We start from the raw sequence: 14,192 nt of genomic DNA, 5'->3' as shown, positions 1-14,192 counted from the left end.
ATTTTAATATTTTCTTCTATTTCTTCTTATTTATTGAATCTAGTACTATACACGTTTTTCACGTAGTATACGAAATACACTACGACACTCGCCCCCTTCGAACCTGCACATCCTCCGGTATGTGCCAAAGTTGTTGGAGCTCGTTATTCTCTTTTATCCATAGTACCCTCAGTTTCTTACGTTGTGTCGACTTTGTCTCTCCATTTTGAGCACATCCATTCTTTCCACCCGAACCATTGTCGCCATCCGATCCACCATATTCTTTGTTCACTCTTTGCATTGCCATGGCCAGTTGTCATGGCTCCTTGTGATCCTCTTGAGCATAACCCTTCATGTCTTGTGCATGTGCCATGCTTCCCACTTCATCCACCTTTGTCGTATAATCTCGCATTAGAATTGACAATCTTCATGTTAGTGCCCTCCTTCTTTGTCGAGATCTCATCCTTAATAACACTCTTCAAATCCACTTGGCCCGCTTGGTCCTTGTCATCCGTTGTAGTGCACTTACTTGGCCTCTTCCTCGTATTCATCAACCTCAATTTCTTTCTGGATTGGTCTCGTCCGATCGTCTTTCAGTTGAATAAGCTTCCATTCTAATTCGTATTTGGCCGAATCGAACTCGGTTGATTGGTTTTTACCGAGTCGGGCCCCTTCCGGGTTGGGTTCGACCTATCACTTTCTATCTGGGTTTGCGTCCTTTTCTTTGTTTTCACCGGTCTCGACCGGTTTGACTTCCCGCACTTCTTTCTGGATCGATCTCGTCCGATCGGCTTCCGATTGGAATGATGTCCAGGTTGAACTGGACGAATCGGATTTTGTTCAAATCCACTTTCGCTTGGTTCAGCTTTCGTCTAGGCCGAAATTCTGGTTAAATCATCTTCCGTCCAAACCCACTTCCGACTTTACGTTCTTTGCTCCCACCTTCCACCTCCCCGGTCTCACGTTGGTTCTCGGACACAATCGCCAAAGTCTCTTGAATTGGTGGGCAGGAATCCTCAATAATACCGTCCTCCATCGTTTCGCTCATTGCCACCTTCTCGGCTATCTCCCAGTCATATGCATAGGCTTCGACCTTTATTTTCTCTCCGCCACCTTCCATCTCTTCGGTCTCACGTTGCCTTTCAGATGCAACCACCGAAGTCTCTGGAATTAGTGGTGGGAAAGTGTTGATAGGACCATCCGCCATTGATTCATCCATAGCCACCTCTGATTCGATGTCATCTTTTGTGGCTACCTCCTCAATCACGTCTACCTCACACTATTAATCTCCCTTGATCATGCAAGCATCGATTATGCTTACCCCTATCTCACTCGATGTTTCAAACACTCATATCCCAAAACCTTCTTCCACCTTTGAAGTAGCATTCTCCACTCTCAAGTCATCGACCTTATCCTTGGTCATTGTTCTTTTGCAAGAAGAGAGGGTAGTTTGTTCCACACCCTCTACCGTGGTACCTTCGTATCGTACTTCAGTCTTCGTATCGGCCACATTGTTCATCCTTAATCGAACATCCCTCATGGACCATGTTGTTGTTAACGAGATTCTCGTTTTCCTCTTATCATGTCTTTAGCATACTCTTTCGACTTCATCCCAATCCTCGATGAGACCATTTGCACCGTATCATCTTCAAGTTGGATTCTGATGTCCATCCTTTCTTTCTAATCGATCGATCTCACGAAGATTAGGACTTTATCCTCCCCCAACAATCTTTGTTCCGCTCCGAGAGTCAAGCAAAACGATGCTCGAACTCTAGGAATGCTTGTGTTGCGCTTCGGTGGGTTTTCTCTAATAAAACCCATTCGTCGAACTCGCGTTGATCTCGTCCCTTCGGTCTCTCATAGTCATATGCCTCTCATAAAGCTTCTTCAAAGGACCCCCATGTCAGGTTTTGTTGCCGTATCTTGTGGATATCACTTGCAATCCTTCTGGTATCCCACATCGCATCATCTCCGCTTTGTAGTCACGTAGATAGCGTGACACATCCTTTCTGTCAGGAATAGTACTAAAGCAGAGATGGAATTAGTACTAAGAAGAGCAGTACTATTAGTACTAAGAGGACGGGACTGCATAAGATTCCCGAGAGAGAGAAAGTGAGAAGAGGAGAGAGAGAGATAGGATGATGACAGCAGCTCTTATATTATATGAAAGATAAGTACAAATCGGCTAAGAGGTTTAAGACTGGTGTTGAACGATTTTGGTTCAAAACAATGCCTTGTGCCTCCTTTTATAGTGTTTTAAGGAATAATCCTGAAGCTTCTAGAATGTTCCAGAGAGATCTGGAATATACATCAATTTTCTATGATAAAGCATAAATGAAAATATTATCCTACAAATTACAATTCATAGTCTAATGGTAAGAGCTCGACCCATGTAGCATAAGGTCATGGGTTCGAGTCTTGCCATATCATGACACTATCTCCCCCTTAAAGACGACGAGTGGAACGAGTTGGCGCTAATTGTGGACCGGGTTTGTCTGGATACTTTTGGTGGAAATCAGCAAGAAGATCCTGTGCATTAGCAACATGCTCGACGGGTTCCCAAATACGTTCGCTCGAACTATAACCAAGCCAATCGACCAAGTAATAAAGTTTGTTGCGAACAAGTTTGGAATCGAGGATGGCAGCAACTTCATACTCCGGGCCGGCGTCCAACTCCACCGGGGGCGGCGGTGGTGTCACACGATCGGGAATGGTGTTCGCTTTATAAGGTTCAAGAAGAGAACAATGGAAAACCGGATGTATCTGAAGCTGCGGAGGGAGATCAAGGCGGAAGCTGACACCGTTAATCTTACCCGTAATACGGAAGGGACCGAGTTGTCGATAATCCAACTTGTCGCACAGTCAAGTAGTCTTGATGTGATGACGTAAGAGCCATACTCGATCTCCGATGGCAAAAGAGGAGGGAATCCGATGACGATCCGCATAAGTCTTCTATGTGTGTTGAGCATGACGAAGGTGAGTAGAAAGATCCATCTGGATCTTGTGTAGCCTCTCCAAATGATCCTCGGCACGAGGGTTGGTAGGTAGCTCCGGAGTGTCGATCACTGACCATCGACGATGGAAACCGGTATAAGCGAAACATGGGGAGACCCGAGTCGAGGAGTGAATAGCATTATTATACGCAAACTCCGCAAAGTGGAGAATCTCGGCCCAATCATCCTGTTGATAACTCAGGAAACACCGGAGATATTGCTCTAGCGTTTGGTTTGTTCGTTCCGCCTGCCCGTGAGTCTGAGGATGGTAGCCGGAGGAGAGGTTACAGGAGACCTTGAGCATCTTGAAGAGATGCTGCCAAAATTTGGAGACAAATTGCGGGCCTCGGTCACTGATAATACTGTCTGGGAGGCCATGATGCCGAAATACCTCACGCATAACAAGAGCGGTGGTTTCCTCGCTAGTGATGGCTTTAGTACACGGCACAAAATGTGCCATCTTCGTGTATCGATCGACGACAATTAGGATAGCATCGAACCCCTTCGAGCCCAGCAGATCTGTGATAAAATCAAGACAAATAGACTGCCACGGCTTACTTGGAATCGGTAAGGGTTCCAACAAGCCATATGGATGGTGTCGTGGCATCTTTGCTCGGCAGCAAGCATCAAAGGTCCGAACGTAGTCATCGACAAAACGGCGCATGCGAGGCCACCAAAAAGATCGTTGCACTAGCTCCAACGTCTTAGTACTACCGAAATGTCCCGCCGTATGGGTGTCGTGACAATGTTGGACGATTTAAAGGCGACAGGAGCAATCAGGGACATAAACGCGCTTTTTAAAGAATAACAAACCATCATGATATTCGAATTGTCGGTAGTCAATACCTGATTCTTGAGACCAAGAACAGGATGCCCGAGAAGTATCAATGTGCGCCAGGATGTCTTGAGCAAAACTATCCGTCTTCAAGGTTGCATGTATGTCATCGGTAATCCGTGAATCCATCGGGGTGTGAAAAATCCGTGTCGTGTGCAATCGTGTTGGTCCCAAGATTACTTTCTTTTGATTATCAAATGTTGCGTCACCAGGACGAGGTGCAAGATATGAACACCGTGATAGTGCATCTGCTTTTCCTTGCTGCTTCCCCAGTCGATATGTGATTTTGAAGTCGAAACGCGTGAAGAATTGAGCCCACCGAGCTTGCCGTCGATTTAGTACACGAGCGTTCTGAATATAAGCAAGATTTTTATGATCGCTAAAGACAATGACCTGATGTGGAGAGCCCTCTAAGAAATGCCGCCATTGCACAAATGAATCCACGATGGCTAATAACTCCTTGTCATGTATTTCGTAGTTGATTTCTGCGACATCGAATTTGCGCGAATGGAAACCCACCGGATGCAACTCTTCTTTATCGCCTTGTTGAGAAAGGATGCTACCGAGGGCGAAATCTGATGCGTCGGCCTCCATGATGAATGGTTTGCTCTTATCCACATGAGCTAGAATCGGTGTTGATGTAAACGCTTTCTTAAGATGTCGAAAAGCCATATCTGCTTCTATGGACCAAATAAATGCCTGGCCCTTCTTTGTAAGTTGTGTGAGAGGTAAAATAATCTTCGAGTAATCCTGTATAAACTTACAGTAGAAGTTAGCAAAACCTGGAAAACATTGTACATCTCGTACCGACCGTGGAATTTGCCACTCTAGTACAGTTTGGACTTTAGCTAGATCCATGGCGATGCCCTTTGAGGAGATGACGTAGCCTAGAAATTCCACTTGCTTGCAGTCAAAGCTACATTTTTCTAGCTTGGCATAAAGACCATTCTCGCGGAGTCGATTTAATACTAATAGTACATGAGAATCGTGCTCTTCCTGGGTCTTCGAATAAATCAATAGATCATCCAGATAAATGATCAAACAGATATCCAAGAGATCTCTGAATATATCATTTGCCATGTGTTGGAAGACTGCGGGTGCATTGGTTAAGCCAAATGGCATAACAGTATACTCGAAATACCCATACCGCGTGCGAAAGGCGGTCTTCCACTCATCTCCCGGTCGGATCCACATGAGGTTATACACTCCTCGTAGGTCGATTTTAGTAAAAAACTTGGCACCATTAACTCACTCTAAAAGACTTGATATAAGAGGAAGTGCATGCCTATTCCGAATGGTGACTTTATTCAATCCGCGGTAATCAACGACAAGACGAAGTGAGCCATCTTTCTTCTTGACAAAGAAGATGAGTGCACCGGCTCGAGATTTCGAATGGCGGATGAACCCACTTGCCAAGTTCTCCTCTATGTAGGCTCGAAGGACCTCTAACTCGGTGGGTGACAAGTTGTAAATTGGTCCCCATGGTGGCTCGGTTCCTGGTTGTAAATCGATGGGATAGTCATAGGGACGGTGATGAGGAAGGGTACCGGCTTTTACCTTGTCAAATACATCGGCATAAGGATGATATTTTGCTGGAAGTTGTACTGAGGATTCCTTCTTAATAGTGCTGGAAGGATGTACTGATATTGCAAATAGGAACATTGCCTCCTTGTGTCCTTCTTCGCGTAAATGATGGAGTGAGATGGTCGAAACTCGATGAGTAGGTTCTTGGGATGGTCGATATCGGACTTCTCTTGTTCTCCAATCTATGGCTGGATTATGTAATTGAAACCAAGGTAATCCTAGGACAATGGGATGCTCTGGACTACTAATTATATTAAATGATATTACACACACAAAACTACCTAGGACAACTTGAATGGGTTCTGATTCTTCTACAATATTCCCGGAAGCAATGGGACGACCATCAATGACTACTACAAATGCGGGACAAGGAAGTTTTCTTAGGGATATCTGAGAAGCTTGGGCAAAATTTCGATCCATGAAACAGGAATTAGCTCCGGAATCTAAAAGTGCTAGGACGGGTATTGGGGGAGTACTTTTAGTACTAACAATAACTTGGGCTAGGAACACATTGCTAACTTGCTTGGAAGGAATGGAACCACTAATGGGCTATACAGATCTAGGGCTGTTGTCCAACCAAACGGCTCCTATTTTGGCTGGACTCAATCGTTTAACTCTTCATCTAATTGACTAAGGATTTCAAATTTTTTTGAGATATTTGGGCTATTAGTACTATGAATACTATCAAACACTCTATTAGTACTATTAATACTATCAGACACTCCTAAGGGAAGAATTGACTCGGGTTTAGTATAGGCTACAATTTGATTTACCTGTCTTCTTGGCCTATGGGGACAATTGATTGCGATATGCCCTAGTCCACTGCAATAAAGACATAATCGATTTGCACGTCGTCGTTGCTTTTCTTCTTCCGATAACGGGCCGCGTCGACGCATGATATCGATCTCCATCGGTGTCAAAGTATTTGCTTCAGGTATGACTCGTGCAAATGGTCTAGCCGCGATTGCGGCGTAAGTGGGCTCCGGCCTAGCGCGTGGTATCTGTAATTGACGTTCCGAACGCCGTTCGAAAAGGCGGTTGTCACATCGGACCGCTCGACTGATTGCCTCCGTAAGAGACTTTGGTTCTTCGAGGAAGGTTAGAAGTAGATCTTTGACATCATTTCGCAGGCCATAGCGAAACTACTCCATTAGTGCTTGATCATCCCAAGGTATGTCGGAAGCGAGTAGACGGAAATCCGCCGCGTAGCCAGAGGCTGGACGATCGCCCTGACGCAATGGCCAGATCTTGTTGATCGCCGTCCTGATGCTGTCGGTGTCTCCAAAGCAGGCTTTGAACTCACTAATAAAATCTTCAAAGTTATTAAGCAAGGGTGATTGTTTTTCTAGAAGCGGAGCGAACCATGCTAAGGCTGAGCCGCTAAGCAACGTGCCTATTAAGCCGACTCAAGATGCATCAGTGGGGTATCGAGAAGGATGCATTTGGAGGACTAATCGTACCTGATTAAGGAATCCCCTGAATTGCGATCGCGTTCCATCAAATTTCACAAGAAGTCCAATCTTCGGCTCTTTATGAAATCCTTGGGAACTTGATCCTTATTGTTGCAATGCCGCTTCGAGTTGTTGTACCCGTAACGCTAACTCTCCATGCTGTTGCTGCGTTTGTTGCTTTTCTGGAGCGATTTGTTGCAGATCCCCTATCAGTCGTTGGTTTTCTTGTGCCAGGGCAACAAACTTTTCTTTTAGGCACTGTAACTCGGAGAAAACGGATTGATATTCTTGGGCGCTAACAGTAGCCATAGTAGAGGGAAAAGGGTAGGAGGATGAGGGAGAACGACAAGTAGGCTGGAGGAAAGAGGGAAAATTGGTTCAAACTGTCAGGAATAGTACTAAAGCAGAGATGGAATTAGTACTAAGAAGAGCAGTACTATTAGTACTAAGAGGACGGGACTGCGTAAGATTCCCGAGAGAGAGAAAGTGAGAAGAGGAGAGAGAGAGATAGGATGATGACAGCAGCTCTTATATTATATGAAAGATAAGTACAAATCGGCTAAGAGGCTTAAGACTGGTGTTGAACCAATTTGGTTCAAAACAATGCCTTGTGCCTCCTTTTATAGTGTTTTTAGGAATAATCATGAAGCTTCTAGAATGTTCCAGAGAGATCTGGAATATACATCAATTTTCTATGATAAAGCATAAATGAAAATAATATCCTACAAATTACAATTCATAGTCTAATGGTAAGAGCTCGACCCATGTAGCATAAGGTCATGGGTTCGAGTCTTGCCATATCATGACACTTTCCGTTGAATTGTCTGTTTCGTTGTACGAGCCTCTTTATTAACATCGTGATCTCCGATATCGCTCATTGTTGTTGTAGCATCCGCTCGAACATCATCATTATCGTTTTCATCACCTCTTGTTGATTCTCCATCTCCTTGCCACCCGTCTTGACGTTGGGTTCACCAACTGTGTCGTGCCTTTTGGCGCCAGATCGTTGCGTGAGTCAGGTGGGAACCGTTGGGGTTTTGAACTAGGAGGAAGAATTTGAGACGAGTTTAGTTATGAATGTGAATCTATTATAAGAAAGAGAGATTGAAACTTGTGAATCCCACAAGTATATTGTATTAGATTAATCAATATTAAGATAAGAATATGAATTTAGATTGAAAGAGAAGAATATAGAAACCTCGTGAATCCCACGAGTATAGTTTATTAATTGGTGTTTTTAGAAATATATCCAATTTCCAAATATTTCACACACACCCATTACATTGTGCTCCCCATCCTTATATAGTGATGAGAGAGAGTCTTCACAATCCATTGTTTTTCTCTAACTATAGACTATATGATTTCTCTATCTATAGACTATATGTTTTCTCTATCTATAGACTATATGCTTTCTCTAACATGCTTTTTCTAACCTCATGCGTTTTTTATCGACTATTGTGTTTATGCACGCTAGATGTGCACGTGTAGCTTTTTTCTATCATGCGTTTTTCTTCTAACTAAAGCTTTTTCCTAGAAAATATACGTTTGTACACGCGTGCGTGGAGAACAAGGCAGGACCACTGGGGTCTTGGACCGAGGAAGAGGTGAGAAGAGGGAGAGAGAGATAGAGAGCGAGAGACGCTCACACACGTATAGACAAAGAAGCGCACGGGGACGCGGCCCAACAACACAGGAGACACGAGTTGAGAACACTAGCGTATGTATATAAATATATGTATGTATTTGTATGTATGTAGAGGACTCATACGGTTACAGCCGATCAGGTCGGCGAGATGGATGTCGGTGCCTGATCACCCACGCACACAGGAGAGCAAGATGGAGATTCTGACGACCTGATCGCCCACGCACACAGGAGAGCAAGATGGAGATTCTGTCGGAAGCACACGGGCGTTCCACGGAGCAGGATCAACCTCCTGAGAACCTGCGCAAAAGAAAGCTATGGAGAACGACAGAGAAGAAGAGCTCAGTCCCAGTCCGACAGCACTTTGTCCCCTCTAGCGCGCGATACCTTCTCTCCCCCGTCTCCCTCTCTTTTATAGCTCAAGGAGGGAGGCCGTTTCACCCGTTTACATCACATTCATTCTCTATCCTTTCGGACAGAGATACTCCTCGATTTCCCCTATAGAATATTGCTACCTAGGATTTGACCTTTGTGCCTACCTATCCACTATACAACAAGGGGTGTGCCCACATGTAAGGGCCGGTTCACACACACCATACACAGTTTGCGCCTGGGGACGGTTTTCTTCACGACAACGTGAAATAAACTTTCTTGCCCTATGCATGTAATATATATTTTGATATTTTTGTCATTTTCTTCATATTTATTAAATCGGGTACTTTATACGTTTTTCACGTAGTGTACAAAATACACTATGACACCGTTTGCACATAGTAAATCATTGGGACCCAATACATAGCGAGGGAAAGAACATTGACAATTACTTAAATGATGTGTATAGACCTGAAGGACATTAAGAATCTGACCTTTATGGTCTGCAGATTTAGCTTTGTTGTCGTGCTCTTACCGTTGGAGCTTTCGACATTGCTCTTTTGTATGACCCTTCTTTTTATAAAATACGCAAAAAGGATGTTCTTACATTTCCCAACGAATTGCAACTGCTTAGTCCCGGGCGCTTCGTTGGGTTTGTTGTGGTCCTTCTTCAAAGTGCGTTGATAGCGAAGAACTATTTCAACGGCCTCTTCGAAGGATTTTGGATCCTTATCGTGCACTATCCAGTGATAGTCCGAATTGGGGATGTCATTCACAAAACAAGCTATTAACCAGTTGTCCCCTTCTAGACCCGATTTTTAGATTTTGGTTCTAGCATGGTGAACATTTTCTTCTAGCGAGGAAAACTTCCTGCTAGAGAGGTTCATTAAAGCTTTTGCTGCCTTAGTTCGAGAGGGAGGTTGTAGAAATTGGCCCTTAAAAACTTTGACAAAATCTGTCCAAGTATCAGGCAATTTCCCCAAAGTTCGGAGCCCACGCCACCACGCGACGGCCTTACCCCCTAGTTCTCAGCCGACATATGCAATATTCGTACTATCTAGCGTAAGATAGAGCTCAAAATGAGACTCCCATCGGCCCAACCACGTGCAGATTGCTTCTTCAGTTCTTTCCTTTTTTTCTCCCTTAAATGGCTTAACGACAAACGATGATTCACCTTGTCGCTCATCAGGTCTATTAGTTTCACGTTGTAAACTAATGACACGTGCCTCGAGAGGACTTTGAGATTGCCGAAGTTCGGTCATCTATTGAGCGGTGAAACTAAGGTATTGGCTTATTTGTGAAAAATACATCTCAATGGACATTTGTCTAGGAGGATTTCCTTGAGTTCCTTCCGCTTGAGCGGATGACATCGGGTCGTTATTTTGAGCCATTCAATGATTATTTCTGGCAAAGAAATAGGATAAGGTCAAACAAATAGTCATAACATCATGTCGTGATGTAAACATATCATGGGAAAACATTAATTGATATCATGATCTCACATCAATACCCCTCTAGATGTATGAGATGAGGTTCAAGATCAGGTTACTATGGTAACACGAAGGTGTTTTAAAAACCATGGGGGTGACAAATTAATGTCTTTCCCTGATCTCTATATCGATTTTTTCATGGGGGCTCCCTGAGGCTCTACTATGTATGTTCGCGTCATGAATAGTTTATACATGAAAAAAATATTAAATAATAAACTATGTTTCGGTGCTTACATATGTGGTTTCGGCTCTTTAAGTCCTATTACAAGGACCCCGAAATGCACTTAGACCTCAAGTCTAAACATGTGTTATAGTCATATGTATCAACGATGTTGTATGGTCTTGGTCATATTTGAACTCAAGACCTCGAGAACAAATGGATTAAACACTTGAGCCAACCAAGTAGGTTGCTCTTCTTGAATGTTTAATTTTAATGCGTATAAGAGACATGTAAGGCATTTGGTCATATATGTTTTTTTAAAAGAAACATATATGTCAAGAGTCCTTATTTCCCCCTCATTTACCACAAACTATGTTGGTACATTACCTAACCTCAAGTCTCATAATTACGATGGCATACGCCAAAATGCAACCTAATGGTCAAGCCAAATGAGCCCTCTTTTCGTAGTAGGCCCACGTGGCCCATCACATGGTTACGTCATTACAAATGTCTTTCGTAAGAATGATCTCATAGTGGCATCCTATCCGTGTAATGAGGGAGGGATGTTAGATATGTGTGTCATAAGAGCAACCTCACATCAAGTGTGTCAAGCCCTACGTTCTCAACACCATTGTGGCTAAGATTGTTTCATTACGTAACAAAATTGAAGTCACCAACAAGGATGTCAACAATAAAAATTTGTTGAAAAAGGGATGGTGACAATGCCATTCTCACAAAAATGTGAGGACGGCCACCAAGATCCTTTCCCCGAAAAGGAAAACATTCGATATTGAAATCACGTAATAACTTATATACACATATGTATATTATCACATATATACGATCAAATACATATACATGTGACCACATATGCATATATAAAAGTAATCGTAATATAAAATAGCGAAAAATGATGTGATCGAGATAAGTAATCGAGGCATATACCCTCTACGCACATGAAACATCTAAAAATAAGGGTTAATCGTAATACGCAATTGAGGTATTGACCTCATACGCATACAACACCAAACGCATATCATTTACATACAAACTAAGGTAATGACCTCATACGCAAGCATAGCCTATATTTGTGAACGTAATACATAATTGAGGTATTAACCTCGTACACATATGACACTAATCGCATATTAAATATATGTCAAATGAGGTATTGACCTCGTGCAAATATGTAAACGTTTTATATAACCAATTAATTACCACTACAACATCATTGAATTAGTGAGAAAAAACAAATACATATGACCATATACATGATTAGAAGGGAGAAGAAAAAATAGAAAAAGAAAAACAAGAAAGATTACCGAAGTTCGTTTGTTGAGAGTTGTCTAGATCAAGGCTGACCGCGCATCGATCGATAACCATCAATCAAGAAGACAAAAACATTAGAACATGAGCTTTGAAACCAACCATTAGAGATATGATCTAAAGTAAGCATATGATAAGGATAAAAGATAGATAGATAGAAAGGAGAGAGAGAAAAAAGGGTGCCGATCCACCCGACCACCCCCGAGTGAAGGGATCGAGACGGACTCGAGCCTCGATCGGCGTCCCATACCACCGCCATGGCGTCGAGTCATACCTGGTGTTGGCGCACTCGCTACAAGAGTTGACCCACCACAAGAATAGAGTCTCGACATAGTCAAAAGATGATGAAATGAGGGTAGCTAGGCCTCTTATTTATAGTGATACCCAAGGCCCCCAAGCAAGTTCACACTTGGCCTAATGGGTTGTCTCAATCCCGAGAATTAAAAGTAATCATCCCCTTCTTTGCACTCTCGTTTAACCCTCACACTTATCCACGTGTATAGAATACTACGGTAAATTCTATTATATGGTCCTGCCTGTAACACTTTGCTTGCTGATTTCCAGCGTTGCCTTGACTCCCCCTACTCGTGGAGGGTCTGGAACTATTGTCGGCATGTCAATTATGCCTTTGATTCTGTTTGTCGGCCACCACCATTGCATGTCGATCCACCTTGTCCGCCATGACCATGGGGCCGATCCGCCTCCGTTGTCGTGCCTTTCGGCTTCGGATCGTTGCGTGAGTCGGGTGGGAACCGCCGAGGTTTTGGACTAGGAAGAGGAGAGTTTTAAGGCTAATAAGAATATAAATATGTTGTAAGAAAGAGTTATAGCAAACTCGTGAATCCCACGAGTGTATTGTATTTGATTAATCAATATGAATATAAGAATATAAATTTGGGTTGAAAGAGAATGATATAGAATTCTCGTGAATCCCACGAGTATAGTTTATTAATTGGTGTTTTTTAGAAACATATCCAGTTTCCAAATATTTTTCACACACAATTACATTGTGCTCCCCATCCTTATGTAGTGATGAGGAAGTCTTAGTAATCTATGCTTTTTCTCTAACTATAGACCCCATGCTTTTCCTATAGATAGACTATATGCTTTATCTAAAGTGATCATGCTTTTTTCTAACTTGTGCGTTTTTTATCATGCACGCTAGATGTGTATGTGTAGCTTTTTCTTTTGTTATGCGTTTTTCTAATGTTTATCCTAGCGTGAATTTACCTTTCTATGTGGGACATCTATGCTTTAACACTAATGAAATGCTAGTGTAATGGTAAGACATTACATTATTAACATGGAGGTGCAAGGTTCGAATCTTGCCCTATGCATGTTCCATTTATTTTGCTATTTTCTTCTATTTCTTCATTTTTTATTGAATCTAATACTATATACGTTTTTCACGTAGTGTACAAAATACATTACGACACCGTGTACAGCATTTGGCTATCAAATTGCGTGCTCTTCGATGCACCTGCGTGCTTTTCTTCGACCATGAGCGTTGATTTCAAATCGAAGAATGATGGTGGTTTCTCCCTTGTGCAAATAGCCGTCTAAATCAGCTTGTATCTTTGTGCTAAACCACGGAGACAGATTTGTACCATCTCATCTTCCTCCACTGTCACATTGATGGACCCTAGGGCATCACAGATCTCCTTGATTTTGGTGGTGTAGTCAGTCATAGTCATATCCCTCTGCCGAATATTGTTGAGCTCGTTTTGGAGTTGCAACTTCTGGGTCGTGGTACTTACAGCAAAAATCTTCTTCAGATTTTCCCATGCCTCCTTCGGCATCTTCGCATCCCGAATGTCGTCGAGCATCTGGTCGTGCACACAAGATGCAAGGCAGTACAAGACTCTGCTTGCTACTTGCTCCCACACCAAAAAATCCTTGTGTGCAGAATCCGGTGCTACTTCGTTTACTTCTTCCACATAGCTCCACTAACCGTGCCCAAGGAGGTACTAGTGCATCTCGTAGGACCAAGATACGTAGTTGCTCCGGTCAAGCTTTTCGGTTGAAAGTGATCTTGTCATGCTTCTATCCATTTTCTTCTTCTTGTCTGTTCTTACTAGGGTCTAGGGTTTGTCGGCAGTAGAGATTTCTCAACCCTCGCGCTTTGATACCATGTGAAGATTAGCGTGCAGAAGCTAAAATAGACACAACTTATTCAACCGGATAGCAACAGAAAACTCAGAGAATCAATGGAGAACACATTGAATGCAGAGTACTTGGGGGGGGGGGAGAGACAGAGACAGAGCAGAACACAGAAACTCGATTTCAAAATAACACTCTATACATCCAAATGTGCTCAGTGAGCACTTTTATACAAGTCCATAAAGGACGGTCAGAAGTAC

The sequence above is a fragment of the Azolla caroliniana genome, unplaced genomic scaffold, assembly GCF_043228905.1.
Source record: "Azolla caroliniana isolate FFs.n. ecotype wild unplaced genomic scaffold, voAzoCaro1.0.p SCAF_9, whole genome shotgun sequence".
Taxonomy (NCBI): Eukaryota; Viridiplantae; Streptophyta; class Polypodiopsida; order Salviniales; family Salviniaceae; genus Azolla; species Azolla caroliniana.
This window is presented reverse-complemented; position numbering follows the sequence as displayed.